This window comes from Poecilia formosa, unplaced genomic scaffold (genome assembly GCF_000485575.1).
Source record: "Poecilia formosa unplaced genomic scaffold, Poecilia_formosa-5.1.2 Scaffold35, whole genome shotgun sequence".
NCBI lineage: Eukaryota > Metazoa > Chordata > Actinopteri > Cyprinodontiformes > Poeciliidae > Poecilia > Poecilia formosa.
This window is the reverse complement of record NW_006799974.1, coordinates 673,272-691,196: the sequence shown is the minus strand read 5'-3', so window position 1 is coordinate 691,196 and position 17,925 is coordinate 673,272. Positions and strand designations below refer to the sequence as shown.

General features: G+C 39.2%; 1 long non-coding RNA gene across 1 annotated transcript in view; it reads right to left on the bottom strand.

The window, feature by feature from the left end:
* Positions 1 to 16,166, bottom strand: part of LOC107836018 (uncharacterized) — a 577,303-nt gene extending 561,137 nt beyond the window's left edge. Inside the window, exon 1 of the long non-coding RNA XR_001661869.1 lies at positions 16,135 to 16,166. This is a non-coding gene — a long non-coding RNA (uncharacterized LOC107836018). The remainder of the gene's footprint in view (positions 1 to 16,134) is intronic.
* Between the last annotated feature and the right edge of the window lie 1,759 nt (positions 16,167 to 17,925).

The window sequence follows — 17,925 nt, the reverse complement described above, 5'->3', positions numbered from 1 at the left end:
CAGCAGTGCACAACTTACACTCTCATTCCAATAGTCACTTAAGAAGATACCAAATCTCAGGCGTTACAAGAAATTGCAGTATTCTGAGAAAATGTCTGCATGCACAGGACAAATACGCAAACAGCCCAGAGAGAAGGATGTAGGCAAGATCTAAATAGACTTTAACAACCAGTTTTTATCTACTTTCTACCTTAACTATGTATATACTAGACATATGGCCTGCATATTAATCTTTGGACCAGTCATTTATTAGATTCCTTAACTGGTTTTGAGATTTTGTTTTCATATCTTTCGTTATGTGCTTGATGTCTCAGTAATTGTAGATGTCTATACTATTAATGTCTATACTATTACTGGTATCATTCATTTCTGTTTGACTTGTAACACAGGACTGGAATATATTATAAATAGAACTTTAACTTTTAACTACTCTGAATGTAATCATTCTGGTAAAAAAAAAAAAAAAAAGAAAAAACCAAAAAAGAAACGCTGCACTCAAATCTGTCTGTGTGCATGTGTTTTTAATATCCAACTGGTCTAGTAATTGTTTCTTACATGTTATTGCTCCCACCATCTTCAGTTACGATTAATCAACACTAAGATTCTTTTGATTAATCTAGTTAATAAATGTTATGAATAAATCTCTAATTTTATTGTTGTAACTTGTCCCAAAACATATCCTGAACAATGCCAAATGCATCTGTTCTCTTTCAAATAAACATGTTGTGGCAGCACTGTGATTGTACCTCCTTTTTGAGCATTCCTTGTTGAGTTTAAATTTACACTTGTCGCATCAGGAACTGAGCAGGTGAGGGAGTTCTATGTGGATTGTTTATGTCACACAGTGGAAATTGTTCATTTTGCTTGCTAATTGCATTTTATGAGTTGTAATTTGTTTTGCATAATTGGTCTTGAATGATTTGTGTAGTCATTTCTGAAGGAATTTCAGTCCAATGTGGACATGTTGCACTAACCTGAATTTTTGTGTGAATTAAACAGATGAGAACCGCGTTTAGTCTTCAGAAAGGGGGGAACCTGCTGCCAGAATAACAAGATTTGTGATACGCTGAAGAAAAACATATTCTTTGAGAAGAGAAATAGTAAGGGGTAGAAGAAGAGTGAAAAGTGAGGCCATGAACTGATCAGCTGCGGTGTGAGAAGTTAGACATGCAAAAAAATACAGAAGCACTGTTCAGTGATGACTTTGGCATTATTGGCAGCAGTGTAAAGAAACTCTTCAGTTTCTTTACACTGAAGAGGAATTTAGCAAAACATGAAAGCTCTGTGTGTATATATATATATATATATATATATATATATATATATATATATATATATATGTTTTTTTTTTCTTCTCTCTGACTCATAATATGAGGTTTAATAGACAATTAACATGTACATGTATAAAATTCCTGGGCCCTTTGTGGCTTGTATGTTACTCCTACATACACAATCAAAGAATATTTAAGTTTTACACCTCAAGGTTTGTTAATTATCGTTGTTTTTTGGTGGAAGATTGGTTGAAGATAAGAGGTTAGACAGATTTGCACTGACTCTTAATAATAATGAATAAAGAGCATTGCACATCAATAACTGCAACACAAAATGCATATCAAATGTAAAATATGGGACAATTCCATGTTTTAAGCGACTGTATTGTGTTTGACTTCTGCCAGGTCATCATTGTTGTTGAGCGTGTGGCCGCTCATTTGGGATCGGGGGAAATTTGGCAGGAAAGCGACGGCGGGGTGGCGAGAAGCGTGACGGAGAAATGAGACAGCACTCCCACTGTCAACCTTGGACTGAAGCACCAGCCGTTTTATAATTTCATAAGTAATTATATTTTCATCTATTGAGCTGATAATATTCTTTTAATGCTGAATTAACATATTTTCTACCATTTGTTTAATGTGATGCCTGTGTGTCTTTGGGTTTTGTGTAACTTGCTTTCCACTCGTGATGAAAAGAGCAGTGTCACGCATACACCACATGGCCGCGACATTTAAATGCTGCACACCCACAGCACTCTGGCCGTGCAGCACATAAATGGGACGGCAAGCTCATCAACAGTTTTCTTTCATGCTATGTAGGACCGTGTGAACCGGTTGACCTACAGCGGGAAGACGACTTTAAAATAATTACTAAGTTTTTTGACACCCTTCTCATCTAAAAGCAGCAATAACCTCTTCTTTGTAAAACTCTGCCTACCTGTGCAGCACTTAGGAAATATGAGCGTATAAAAGCAGGAGCTCTCAGGTGTTAGTGGAGGTGAATAAATTCAGGTCATCAGAGAGCATCGGAGAGAAAGATGAGTGAAATCACAGCAGGTGGGGAGTTCCGATCTTGGCTGTTTGCACTGTTGTCAGGTGATTGATCAGTGTGATTGATGAGCCAGAATGATCGTTTCCCTGCTGTGCGATGGGGCCAAACTGCCGTCTGATTAACCAGCAGAATGGAGGATGGCCAATCGCTGTGCTCCTTTCCAGCAGCGGTTAAATGCCTCTTATAGATTTTTCCCGGAGCATCGTTACTCTTCAATCACTGAACTACTTCATCAAGAGGCATCAATCAGCACCCAGCAGAGCAGCCAGTAATTACAGGGGGGCGCTTCCAGCCAGTGATTTCTCCAGGGGTGAAGTCATCGTCAGCGTCTCAGTCGCCAGAACCCGGACGGAGACCATTTGATCCACTTAGAGTTGGCAGAGTATCAGAGACGGTGCGTTTTTCATGAGACAGGTGGCATTTTTTTAACACAAGTCGGACTAAACCCGGTAAAAGGGAAGTCAGCCTCATAAAGAAAAAAATATATGAAGGCCTGAAGTGATGGTAAAGTCCAAAATAAGAGGCAAAGGTCAGTAAAACTCATCTTCTTCAAAACCTCAGACTCATTTTCACACTGCACACGTGTTAGAGTGGCAATCCTCAAATCCTTTGCTATATAGGCATAAATCTGTAAAAGGACAAGTTCACTTAATGTCTGTAACCTGAGGACATGTTGAAGTTTCGAAAGCAAGTCCTTCAAAAATAAACATTCATAAAACATGGGGTGCACATCTTCTCACCCCGCTTTATTTTGATATCACCACAATAAATCTAAAAAAACAAACAAAAAAATAAAAGCATAGAGGGTGATTTATTAGAAAACATTGAACAAACAAAATAATTAAGATAAAGGAACATCCCTAACAGCTCGGGGATAAAATTAAGGAAAACTTTAAAGCGGGATTAAGTTACGGAACGATATCTGACACTTTGATTGATTAAATTGTGTTCTGTTCAAAGCACTGAACAGAGCAGGTTAGATCCATCACCCAAAATGAAAAGACCTGCAAGCACATCAAGATGTGGGCATCGGCTGACAGGCTGCACTAAGAGCAGTAACTGGACAGCGGCCAAGAGGACCATGGTAACTTTGAAGGACCTACGGAGATCCACAGTTCAAGTGAGGGAACCTGTTGCCAAGACAATTATTAGTTATAAGAAGAAATCTGGAACTCTGGCCAGATAAAAGCTAAATTTGTCACTTTTTAAAATAAAATACAAACTGCTTTGTGAATTAACACCCTAAACAATCTACTTCTACCTTTAAATACTGTGGTGATTTTGCTTTCAGAAGGAGTAGAGTTGTTGGAAAGTTTGACAGAGGGTAAATACAAATTGGAATTGGTGTAAGAAGCATTACAATGTTTGCAAGAATTAAAAGAAAACGTTTTAATGATACTGAGTTGTTGGTTGAAAACATGGCACCAGAAGGAGTGCTGCCAGCTCACAAGATTTTATTTTCTTTTTATACAACAGGGAGCATTAGAAAACGTTATGTCTGTTTCTTTCAGATTCAGAATGATACACTCTGGATATAAAATATAGATTTTAAAGGCACTCCAAAGATGTGAAAATATAAGGGGACAACTGAATCAACAGGCTTTAAAAGTAGGAAATAGAAAACAATGAAAATGGATTCAAAGTATATATATATATATATATATTATTATTATTATTTTTATTTATTTATTTATTTATTTATTTATTTATTTATTTATTTATTTTTCTTCCAAAAAGACCTATGGCCCCTAACATTTCAACCTGCCAGCATGCATGGCTTGTGAAATATATGCTTCTTTTTGGAGCTGAAGAGTGAAAATAACATTCGAGTGGATAAGTAGAAACTATGGACTGTTGGTGAATCATTGATCTTCACTGGAGAAGGAAATGATGCTGGAACTTCAGTTTGAACCACAGTTCCTAATAAGCAGTTCCAATAAAACAAATAAACTTGAGATGTAAAGAAAAACAGAAAGTTTTCAGTTATTAAGGACCTGAATTGCATGTGCAGTAAAAGAGTAGCACAGCCAGTTTTACCGGTAGTGTTGTGCAAAATACAGATTTCTATGTTCTTAAGTTACTATGCAGGTTAGAAGAGAATAAAGTAATCCTTTATCCTCCCTCAGTGGAGGGATTCAGGCGTACCATGGAAGCAAGCAGACTGAATGTCTGTTTTAGGGTGTTATGTTCCAGTCAGGGCATATCATTTTAATTCTGTGCTGTCCCACATAAATAACCTTTTCTTTCATCGACTGATCAGTAGTTGAATCACTTAATTTTGAAAGTGCAAGAGAAATGATCTGGTTGGGTGTTGTAATGGGGTCGAGCACGTCTCTAGAGCGGTCATCAGAGCTGTTTGGAAGTAACTCTGCTGACTCAGCAGATCATATGGCTGTGAGGCCCTGGTCCAGCCGACCTATCAGATATATATATTTTTAGGCCTTTATATGCGTCATTCAGAGGCAATTACCATGAAACCTCAGATCACCTAAGAATGGCCAAGAAACTGCAAATGGTTCTAGTGTGAAGGATTCTGGGTCGTGAGGGTGCCAATCATTTAAAATCATCAACAAACTTTGTAATGGAGGGATAATAATTGAGACCCCTAGGCTAATTTTGCAGTTGTGAATAAGTAATTGCCTGTACTTTCTGACTCTCATCCAACTATATGAATAAGTTCATATATATATATATATATTTTTTTTTTTTTCGTTTTTGTATCCAGTGTTTTCGGCTGATCACATCACAAGGTTAGCTGGTCCGGGAGGTGAAACTTCAACATAATTCTTCCAAAAAATGCTCTCCATCTTATTCTGAAAGGTTGGTGTTCCCTGCCCCAGGAGGTTAAAGGTCTTATCTGGGAACCAGCGGGTAAAGTGATGTTTCTGTTGAAGCCAGGTCAAAGAAGTGTGAAAAGTCTCTCCATCAAACAATATTCTACCTTTACAGCACAGGTGTTATCTTATAAATGTTTCATTTTCGCATGTCGACAAACTAGTAAATAAGCAGAGTGGTGACAGTAACAAAGACTTTAGCTTGCACAGTGGGTGATGTGGCATCACATTCATCTGCAGAAACATACACCTGATTAGATTCACCCCAACAGAGCTGTCTTTGACTGAAGCCAGCCATTTATTTCTGTTTCATAAGACGAGAAAGAGGTTGACACTTTAGGAAGATCAAGCATCCCCTTGGAATTTTCCTGCACTTTAATGCACATGGAAATTAGGAGACGAGACAGAGAAAAGTAGAGATCTTTGAGTTCTGAGTTATTCTGATGGTGTAGCTTCTCCCCATCAGTCACGCATGTCTGCTAATCCTCTCCTATGGTTCTTTTGGGAAAAAGAAAATAGAAGAGGGAAGAAATGAAAGAAGGGGTTGGGTCAAAAAGATGTGACTAAGGATATTTGCATTCCAGATGAAAGTTACAGAACGAGAAATGAATGCTCAATGGGCAAAGCCATTATCAGTTCGAAGGTTAGTCAAACAGTGAGGGGGAAAAAAAGGAGCATAAAAAAGGAAGCAAGAACGAGAAATGTAGTCATTGCTCTCAGGTTGTGTTAAGCTCAAAAGGTGAGCAGTCTTCTCGACCCATTAGAGAACTGAGAGTTATGCTCCCTCCTCCCTTTCCTCTTTATTCTTTAAGATGACAGACTGAGTCACAGTCAGCTCCCAGATCAGAGCCTGTCAGGAAGCAACGATCCAATGGTGGCAATGATCAGAAAAGGCGCCGCTGACGGCAGGCTTTAGAGAGCAGGTCAGGTTGCTTTTGATATTCAATGCTCTGAGCATGAACTGCCAGTGGTCTGACAGTCTGATTGTCTTACGGATAATCACTTCCAGATTGCTGCTTAATGGCATCACCTGCTCCAGTCCTGCCACCTCAAAGCCTGATGTGCACTTAATTTACATGCTGATGTCTTGATTCCCTCCTCCTCCCCCCCCTCCACTTTTCATTGATGAAGGATTTGCTCTCACATGCCTCAGACTAAATATAACGGCACTTTTTGACATTTGTTCTCGCAACACTATAGGGTTCCAGGTTTACAAGAACATTTTAATTGCACCAATGAATATATACATATTTTGTTCCTTCATGAGAAAATGCTGGACCTATGGCCCCTAACATTTCAACCTGCCAGCATGCATGGCTTGTGAAATGTGAATGGCCACAACAAAAACAAGAACAAGCCTCCCCGGGGGTGTTTTGATGCTTTTACATATTCTGAAAGTGTGAATTCAAAGCTTCCTAATGAGATCAAACAGAAATTAAAACGTGGAAAAGATTTGGCCATTTGAATGTTGGCACGTCAATGCAAACAAGATCAGAGGGAAAACTGCTCTCAAAATTTCTGAAGAATTATCTCCTTATTTGATGAGTAACCTGGGTGTGTTAGGATGTTCATTTACATTACTTTGCAATACACTGCATTGACTGTCAACAGGTATAGCTAGGAAGGTTTGCAGACAGATTGGGTTTTTGTTAGCCTATCGATTTAGAAATGTGGTGCCTAGTTCCAGAATAGGTCTCGCAACAGTATAATGACTCAAAACACACATCTACAACCCAAGAATAGCTAAAAGAAAAATATGAAGGAGATGATCCTGCTTGTTGAAGGCACCATACAAACCTCAACAACTGAGGTTGATGAGGTGCAGTTTGCCCATAAGGAGTGGGCCAAAATATTAATATATCACGCTACAGGTACCATCATTTTTGTCAAGTCCTTTTCGATTAGTTAACTATTCGTCTTTTTTTTTTATTTATTACTTTTGTCAGTTTAAATTATTGCAGTGACCATTGCGAGCTTTTCTTTCACTGGACAGGCAGTATTATGTATTGCCAATGCATACAACAGTCTTTTTTTATTCAGGGTTATTTAACGTCGTAATGAATGGGATTTTCAGTATTTGGTCACCAATCAGAGTTGATCAAGTTAAAAAAAAAAATCTGCCAATTCTGAATTCTAGATGATTGGTGGATTTTTGCTGCATAATAAGCAGCTATGTGCATATTAAACAGTTCCTGATACTCAATGATAACGTGAGTGGTTAAAATAACTTGATAGGTTTATTTTTGGTTGTTAGTGTTTAATCTACAAATGAAAGCTGAGAGAACCCAGGGTTAGCGGCTTTCCCCCCCACCTTGCATTACTTTAAAGCCTAAACAACTTCTTACCCACATGTAGGACAAAGACGTTTGAAAAACGTTGTATATTGATAAACTCTCAATTACTACATCTTGGTGAGTCAATAGTGAAACATTTCTGCCTATTGTGTGCCAAGATACAATGCTCCTGTTTATTTCATCAAATGATAAATAGCTCCTGATTGTTTCCTGACAAGTCCTGCCAAAGGGAGACATTTGGGTTTGCTTGATGTTCTCTTCCTCCGGTTGCTGTGGTAACCATGATAAGCCCTGCTTCCTCTTGACCAGCGTGCCACTCAGGCGCACCTCCATCATTATCACACAGGTGTTTTCATTGCAAAGCGCATTGTAAGGGGATGGCGGCTGGCTGTCTAGCCCCTACTTCTGTTCTTTCTCATAACTACTGTGTGAAGGCCAAACAGGGCCCCCTTCAAAATGAATAGAAGCTAATCAAGTCGACAAAGAAATTGTAAATGCCATGCAGTATAAAACACATTTCACTGCAAAAAGGATCAATTCGGATGTTTAAACTATGCAATATATTAACTAAACTATACACTGTGCAATATATTAACTAAACAACATATATAGAAGTTGGAAATTGTAGATTTTATTTTTTCCTTAAATAGATATTACAGTGGTTTGGTGACATTAAGTTTTAGAAACCTGTTTTGCATTCAGCGTACGGTTAGCCTGTCTGCTGACCGACTATGTTTTGCGCAGCCAATGTTTAAAGTCAGCATTTGTTCTGCAAGTTCTAGGACAAATAGAGGATTACGCGCAGGCTGTTCACCACTGAATCAGCTAAAGTGTACTCCCAGTGACAGGGCAATAAACACGAGCCAACCCAACAAAGCCAGAGACTAAGCAATGCTGGAAAGGTATATAGGAAAAACAAGCATCACATAGTCTTGACGCACAGAGGCTAATAGACCTGAGTGGAGACCACACTAATTTTCTTGAGCAAAGTCCAGTGAAGGAGTCTCAGGTATGAAGAATTGGATAGATTCAGGCCCGGACATAATCTTTGCCTACTTACTCAAGAAGTTGACTTCTCTCTATGAGTGGCTATAGCAGCATAAGTTGAAGAATGGGACCCACCCCGAAGGACTGACAGAGGGCCGAACAGTCCTGAGAATGAAGGAATACCAAAAGGGAACAATCCTAACCATCTGTCAGCCAATAACCTGTCTCTCCACGACATGGACACTCCTCTCTGACATCATAGCAGCTGACATAAATGAGTCCGTGGATCAATACATGGCACAGAAAGGCATCATTAAAAAAAATACTAGATGAGCCAAGCACCAGATACTGTTTGACAGAACAGTTACATGAGACTGCAAAGCCAGAAAACCATACCAGTGTACTGCCTGGATTGATTGTAAGAAATCCTATGACTCAATGCCACACACGTGGATCCAGGAATGCCTAAAGCTGTAGAAAGCTAACAGCACTCTTCAACCCAATTGCGCAAGTCTCCATGAAACGTGAACTATACCAAGGAGAGCTTCCGTCACCATTGTTGTTCTGCATGGGACTGAACTCATCAGCCAAATCACAAACAAGAATGGAGCCACTGTCATGGATGACATCAAGCTGTATGCTCAGAGTGACTGAGAATTCACCTCACTGATCCACACCACCGCAATCTACAGCAGAGACATTCAGTCATATTTCTCCAGTTCAGGCTGGAGAAATATGACTGAATGGGAACAAAGAGAGGGAAGGTAATCCACTCAGAGAGAAGAGAACACAGCTAATGTTGAGGAGAGCTATAAGTATCTTGGAATACTACGGGCAAATGGCAAATAAAAATAGGCAACAAGGAAGTACGTTCTGAGAAGTCAGCTCATTGGCTAGAACAAGCCTGTAAACAGCTATGTTTACAGAGACCTGCTAATGAACCATCATTTAATTCAGGTGTGTTGAACCTATTACGGTCTACATGATCTGGTCTATACGATTGGACTACACTGACAATAGATTTATTATTTTAAAAGATTTTTTAAATTATTTATTAAAGTGCTTTTAGAGGACATTGTTGTGAATTGTCAATATGTAACAAATGGCATTTTTAAATGAAAGGGTGATCGCTGACCAGACCAGCACTTCAAGCGCCAACAATCATGCCACGCTGATGCTCCCTTAAATCAACTTTCTTCCTGATTCTGAGGCTTAGTTTGACTTTTTGCTGCCCATCTTTGCTAAACACTGTACGATTAGTTGCTTCCATATGGTTTTGCCAAGGAATTGAACTACTGGCAGTGAGAATGGATGGAAAATTTCTTTGATAATAAAATAACAATTATTGGAAAGAGGCTTTTAATATGAACAAATAAAAGTGGACTTTAAGTTCAATAACGGTTTACTACAATATAATGGCATAATCAAGTGTGGGTATATTACAATAAATAAATGTGTCCAATTTTAATTAGACGTGGACATTTAGTTTGTGTCTTCTGATGATGATTTGTAGCTACTTCTTCACCATTAGTGACCATGCACTCTGAGAGAGAACTCCTGTGGAGGAGAACTTGTTAAGCTGGGTCTTAGATATGATGCAACAGAAGTATTTTTGGCTTTACAGTGTGTTTACATTTTATACCTATTATTGGTATCCAGTATAGGGAGACGTGAAGGAGGGAATCGGTTCCTGTGTTCCTGGTTTTGTTCACTTTCTACAGATTAAAAAAAACAAAAAACACTCCTTTAGAGATCTGTTTGAGACAAAACTTCCCTTTTTCAAATGTAGAGTTGGAAGCCAACACTGAAAATAACGGACATACTTGGGTAGTGAAAATATGTTATGGTTTTAAAGGCCAAAAAGGTCATTTAGAGGTTAAGAAAATGTATATTTAACATAAACCTGACCCTGAACTTAAAACATTATAGCCCTCAAACAGAAAGTGACAAAATGTCTGTTGGTCCGAGACGCTAATTGGTCCTAAAAAAAGAGAAAGACCTGAACATGCTCACACTGGCTGACCCCTAGCGCACGTTTGTTTCCTATTAGTTTTAATTGACTCTGTCTCCCTTCATGTGTCGACCTCCACTCAACCCCTTTTCTTCCGCCCTGACAACGTCTGTCTCCAGATCTCTGTAGCGACGTCTGCTGCCTGCACTGGGGTGAAAGAGCAGCAGTGGCAGCAGGAGGTCTGTAGTTCGGCTCGGTGGATGGAAGGTGACTCGTCAGGCTCAGCAGCTAGTGGCGTACGACGGCTGTCGGGACGCCTGACCTCCTGCTACCCTGGACATGACAGAGCGGATGCCTGAGTGTCAGCTTAACCACTTTGCCTGTCATGTCTGTCATGCCCAGTGATACAGGAAGTCATGTTTTCTGAGTGGATTTCGAGCAACTGAAGCATTATTTATATTTCATCTCCTCTGTAGAAAAGAAAGGAAGTGAGAACATTCTGTTTAAACTTTTTCTTCTGCTGTGTGGTGCTGCCGCCGTCCCTGGGATGAAGCTTCATGTCAGGTTTCTCTGCAACACATCAAGGTTTTATGTGCAGGAGATGAGCTTAGAAAGAAGGGGAGGAGCCTCAAACCAAGTCTGTTTTCTCAGCATTGTGAGGACATAAGCTTTATAATCCCCTTGAATTTCATTAATGTTTTGATCAAGCAGCTGGAGTGGGCCATGTTTGCGTCATTGCTTCAAACTCTCACTTTAAAATAGTCCAAACATCCGATGTTTGTTTAGATTCACTTTGCAGTTCCTCATGCAAATTTTTCCTTTAAAAAAAAAATTGTTAGCTTTCCTCCTCAAGGCCTGGGCTTCAGAGAAGTATGACATACATGTGAGCTTTCAGAAATTAAGAGTGACTCCTCTTTTTACTATGGGTAATGGCGTTTTAACGATGGTATTGGGAGGGTTGGAGGAGAGCTGCATTAAGCACACACCTGAGGTGTACCGAGTGGTAGTTTATATAATGCAGACTGAGGAGGCTTTATCTTTCTAATGATGAAACATTCAGTCATACTGCTGGAAATGTTAGAGCTCACATTAGAAAGTCAATTTTCTGCCCTGTTTTGAAATATTAACATGGAACCAAAGGAGTTAACTTATGCTGAGAAGCTAATGTTTGCCACCCCTACAGGGAAATTAGGAAGAAAAGATTATTCTACAAATCATTAACACTTTGTTTCAACTATACATTTAAATTCCCCTCTAAGTGGCTAATTTATACCGACTGTTAGAATCGTATTTTCTGGAAAAGAAAAAAAAAAAAGGCTGTAGGGCTCAGTTCACTAACAAAAGAGGTTACAAGGTTTTCAAAGAGTCAAGCATGACTGTAGACAAGGTTGAGGTTTCCTTCAGGTGAAAAAGAAAATCTGTATGCAATACTTGCTGATTTAAACATTTTGACTTCTATAATGGTATGAAGTTCTCTGGAAGATTAGAATGACACTTTCACACAGATCATCTGCAAAATCTCAGACATTCAGAATCGGCTTTCTTCAACTCTAGTTGTATTATAGTCCCCCATGATTGCTGTAATCAAAATCTCCTGTTGACTAATCTGCCCCTCCAGGATTTCAAGCCAGAAACATGATTCAACCAAGTAAGGGCAGAGACATACCTGCAGCACTCAGTTGAGCATTGCTAACTCTATCTATATTAAGAATACAATGTAAGAAGAGTTTGCTGAATCAATGTGGTGGATGATATTTTTATTTTCCAAAGTGTCTTGTGTTGTTTTGCCGAAAGAGCTCCTTCAGCGTCATTGTATATGATGAATTGTGTTTCCATAACAAAAGGGTAAAATGGAAATGCTTGCCAGGCAAGCTCCACATTCCTCTGAGTTTAAACTGGAAGGACGTCTGTTTTATTCGAAAACCTTGGTGTGATTGATGAAACATCAGGGGGATAAATCTGTCGCTGCTGTCATTACTGAGCCCGTCAGCTCGACTTTGAACGCAACACGGCACAACCTGCCAAGGAGAAATGCTAATTAGACTAATTACACAACATAGATGTTAGCCTCGACGTGATGGGAAGCACAAATGGATGTGGATAGAGGTGCCACTTTGGCATCCATAATTGCATGTTACCATTTTGCAGCAGATGAGTGCATTAGATGGAGAATTGTTCGAAGGTACCTGGCCACTGCACTGAGGTCTCTTCCATAAAACCCATTAGCTTCTGCAGGAAAGTGGACTGAGAGCTCCCGTTAAAATCGGGAGCCGCTTTCTCCTGCTGACCCTGAATGCAGCCAGTGAACGTTGAGGGCTGCAGACGAGGACAGTAATTACATGACAACCTTTAAATAACTGCAGCCTATAGGTGCCATTTGATAATGTGTCTGTGCTGATTTGTCTGGAAGAACATGGCCTGTGTGTGTTTGTGTGGTCCAAAACACTGCAGAGGAGTAATTTATAACAGCAGTTTGGCAGAAGAGACAGAAGGGAGTGTTTTATCATTGCTGTTAGGTGGAAGCTGTTTTTCTGCCGATATGGTAACATATATAACTGGAGTCCAGGTGGAGACACACATTTTTCACTGTGAAAATCTCACCTTTAATTGGATAAGTAGGTTTCTTTTTATATGTGTGGACCAGAAACTCTGGGATAAAGTTAAAAACTTTCCATAAGCATGAAAAAAAAATGTCTTAATGTTGCTCTCTTTTTGCACAGTTCATTTGAATGTTTATCAGCAAGCACAAGGTCATCAGTCACCGATGCTAAACACCTAAAGGAATAGAAAAGAAACAATATATCTTGTCCTATATTGTTCTTTTCTTTTTTTTTACTTTCTTCTCTGTTGCCTATTTGCGAGATTAATTAACTCATATTCATTGTTACATTCATAAAACAAAATAAAGGACTTACTTTGTACTGTTAATCATAGAGGAAGAAGCCTTATGATTTGGGCTCAGAACGACTTAGGTTTTATCACTGAGTTTCACATTTCTTTCCAGCTTTGTTCAACAGCTGAAGCTTTGCCCAAAATGGGTCTTCAAGCAAACACTGATCACATGCTCACCAGCAAACAGTTTTGCAGTGACCCAGTCAAAGCTCAAATCTCACATCTCAACCTGCCTGAAAAGCTCTTGTTGTACCTTAAAAGAACTATAAAAAATAAATAAATAAATAAATAAATGTGTGCAAACTTCAATAAACTAAACGGATGTTGTACAGAGGAGGGGGGAAATATCCCCACAACAATGGGAGTGATGGCTACAGGGTTAATAACTTCTATCCAGGTTATTGCTGCTAAAGGTGATTCAGCCAATTGTTGGATCATGGAATAGACTTATTGTATTGCACTTAGATTTTTCATTTTGCCTTCCTCTTTTTTGAATAAATGGGTCCAGAATTTGTTGTGTATTCTTGTACTCTTATGGATAACCAGAAATAATTTGAGTCATTTTTATTATGTCCTTCTGTAAGACATTCTGGAACCGAGAGAGAGAATGTGTTTGCTTTTAAAATGGCTGCACAGATTTGTCTTCCCACACTTAGGCTGTAGTTGTCGAGTTGGTTTGTTGATTTTGTAATTTGACATCCAAAACAAATTGCACTGCAATGTTGACCCTGCTGTAAGTGTATCATCAGTAAATGTGAAACTGAACCAAAATCTGTGCACATTATTGCCAAGGATGGTTGCACACACTGGGGATTTTCCTCGTTTACTGAAGCCTATTATATTTACAGGATTAACAAGACAATTTAGCAACATTAACAAATAACTAAAACAAAACCTAAACCAAAGATGCCTTTGCATTATATTAGAGACTGATTACATTTTGCAGTTTTTCTTAAGACTTTGTGCAAGAGAAAGCATGATCTAGGAGCAAATAAAATGTTGTGCAAGTCATTGTGAAGTGCTAAATATATGTGTGCGTACATATAAATTTGTTAAAAATGCATCTACATGATTTCTACGATTTTTTTTTTTTTTTGCTTACATGCCATTAAATATATGTGAAGTGTATTTTTGTAAGTTGAGTTTGCTCAGATATGAAGACACTTCATGTTTTTGTTAAAAAAATATAATTTTAAAATAAAATAAAATTTCCAAGTAATAAATTGTTACAGTTTGGAACACTATAAATCAATTTTAACTTCATGCTCCAGTGTGGGGGAATTTCTTTCAATAAATCAAATTGTCTATTAATTTTCCTAACATACAGCAGAGCATTTTTTTTTTTTTTGATTCAGCATTAGGAGTTAGTGATCCAATTGCTCAAACTTATTTACTCCTTAAAATGCTTGTCTTAGAATGGTGAGGATGGATCAGTCTCACCCTAGAGCGACCTCTTCCTATCTGCTGTGACTGGTGGGCAGACAACAACAACATGCCATCCTTGTCGAAGATCAATGCTGCAATTTCCCGGCCGTGTGACCTCAGCGAGGGCCATCGCATGAAGGCATAAGTCAGTCAGTCTTTGTCGAATTGACACTTTGAAGTGGCTGTTTTCACCTTGTCAGAATGGCTGCAGCAGCTGCCACTAATGCTCTCCTCCGGCTTTGACACCGGCTGATTGGTGACTCATTGAGCTCAGAGCTTTATTCGACTGTCCATCAGTGCAAAAAGCTGAAGGGTCCCTGTCTCTCTGGTTAAACCCGGTTCCCCTAAGGGCCTCCAATTGCAAGGTCGCCGAGCGATCTGTGTGAGGGCGACCTTGGCGGGATGGGGTATAATATGAATACAATCATGCTGAGTGGTAAAATAATGGCGCCGTAAATTCAATAAACAACCCGGTGGAACTGACATCACCTTCCTTTCATAACACCGCTTTCTGACAGGACAAAGTAATACAGAGCTCCCCGGAGAGTCCCTGAAAACAGTCAATTTCACTGTACTAAATGTCAGGGCGGCCACGCATGGAAATATGAAAATGGAAGAGCTGGAGAGGAGTTGCTTAACAAAGAGGAGAGAAAAGCAGCAGACGGTATCAGAAGGATTCCCCCTCGCCTCGCGTCTGAGCATCTGAGCGCTGGAAACAGGAAATCAGGAAGAAGGCTTAGACCGAGACAGCCCAGCAAGAATGCAGAAATCACTAGAAAAAGGCTTTAACAATAAACTTGATTTTTTTTTTTTACAATTTCATCTTTTCGGTTATGCTTTGGCTAGTATATCGCCATTGTTACAGTTAAAAATAGATATTTACATATGCTGAATGAAAAGACACTACACATTTTTTCTCTGTCTGGAATTGAATCAGACCAAACCTATCTTGTTTTTGGTTAGTTAGAATTACCCAATTGCCAGAAAACTTGGCAAAAACATTTTTCATAGATGTTATTTTGTAAATTTATTTGATTCAAAAGCTTACATACATTTGGTCAGTATCAGGGATGACTGCCTCTCAATAAACTCTGACTTGCAAAAGATAAGATACACCAGAAATGTCATAATGTTACATTTGAAACACTGATACTAGTCAGCAATAGATTAAACATTTTCCAGTGAAGAAAGAAACAGCTATCATAGTCTCTAGATCAAATTTGAGTTCATAGAGTGAATATGTACATGGGAATTAATTCAGTTACTCAGAGGATAAATGGACATGAATTATTATCTCAGTGTAATAACTTGGATATCTAGTAAACTGACACTCTTCAATAAGATTTAAAAGTGGTCGAAGGGTGACCCCTTTCTAACTGTAATTGTCCACTGAGATGAAAAATGATTAAAACTCTCAAGACAGCAGTACTTCCACCAACTGTGTCACTAATATAATCAGTCTATGTTTTACTCTAAGAGGTTTAGCCAACATACAGCAGAGCTGAAACAAAGCTGTACAAATGATATTTCAATTACATTGATTTATTGGTTAATCTGTGTTGCTGGTGTGGTGATGCTGCGGGAAAAAGACTCTACATGCTGCAGACTTTGGTTGAACAGTAAAGTGTTAATAGAATACTGCAGCCAAAATCAGCACGACCGAATTGCGAGGAAACCTTGGCCCAATCATAGTGAAATTCCCCGATCGTTGGACAGCACCCCGTTTACAGGGTTCTGGACAAAACAGTCTCTCCCCAAAATTTACATTATCACATGCCTCTCTTCCTGATATAAGCATTTTCAGGTCACGGTGTGTCTGCTAATGCTTCTGGAGTCCATATTTGATGTGTATGTTTTTTTTCTTTTCTTCGTTCGGGGTGGGAGGGATTTTTAGTCAATAAGCTGTTTCCACATTATTTATTTATTTATTTATTTATTTATTTATTTATTTATTTATTTATTTATTTGTTAATCCATTCAGGTATAAACTAACTTACGAAATTAGCAGTGGATCAAATAAAAATCCCTCATTGGTTTCAAGCAGAAATGTTGTTGACAACACTGGTTGCAGATTGCACAGGTCTAAAATCAAACAATGGCGAGGATTACCCTCGGTATGAATATATGTTTCTCCTGGAATCAGAGGGGAACACAACAATGACTGTGGAAATTTGTGGGGTTCCACTGATTTAATTGCCCTTTTGTGTAATTATTGCACAATGATGATGCCAGACTTTGAAATCGCATTTTCCCAAATGCTCATGAGATTCAGAGCATTAAAAGCACACATTTGAGTCCATTATTAAATTACCATCCTAATTAATTCATAGAAAAAAGGTTTGTGGAGGTGTATATTGTTGCAGTGTGTGTAGCGGCAGGAAACAGCAAGGCAGCGATGCAGAAACTCCGCTGATGACCTCACTCACCTCAGCAACATCAGCTGTTGTCGGCTTGTATGTTTTGACAGATGTGCTCCGTGTTTGCATGTATCTGTGACTCCGGGAGGATCCTCTGTTATCCCACTGCTGCATTAATCCCCATGTTTTCCCTTGTAGTACTGCAGGCCGGATCTTTGCAGCCCCTCTACCCTCCATCCCTTCCTCGCTCTCTCAGGGGACGCCTCCTTCGCTGCGTCCAGACTTGTCAGAGCAGATTCTTGTCAAATTACCGATGTCCTGCATCGGTGTAATTGCTTGCCAAAGCCACTCCACTGATGCAAATTTAAAGGGTCGTCTGTGATGGAGATAATGCCAAATTGGTTTTGAGATTTTGAGATGTCTACTCAGCATGGGTAGATAGATATGTGGGACCATCCTTGAATAAAGAAATGAAATGAGGCTCCGTGTGGAGAATGCTGATTTGGCACTCAATATTTGAAAAGACTGATAGATCTCTCCTCCCTGCAGCTTGCTTCTCACACAGCAAATAATTGTAAAGCATATCTTCAAGGCTTGCAGTGCTTCATAACACTTACCCACTGCAGTCAGAAGACCCCCTCTCTTGTCCTATAATGTTGAGTTGCCTCAGTTAAGTAGCCATCAGTTGTGGTGAGGCTGATGGCTGGATTCCAGTTCGAATGCATAGTGACTTTTAATGATGCAGAGAAATGGCCCAACCTAGCACTGCAGCCTTGTGTCTGCCGCAGGCCTCTCTGATGGTGATGTCACCTGATGGGAGAGTCAAAAAGGTCCCAGTACAACACCGGATTGGTTCACTCTTG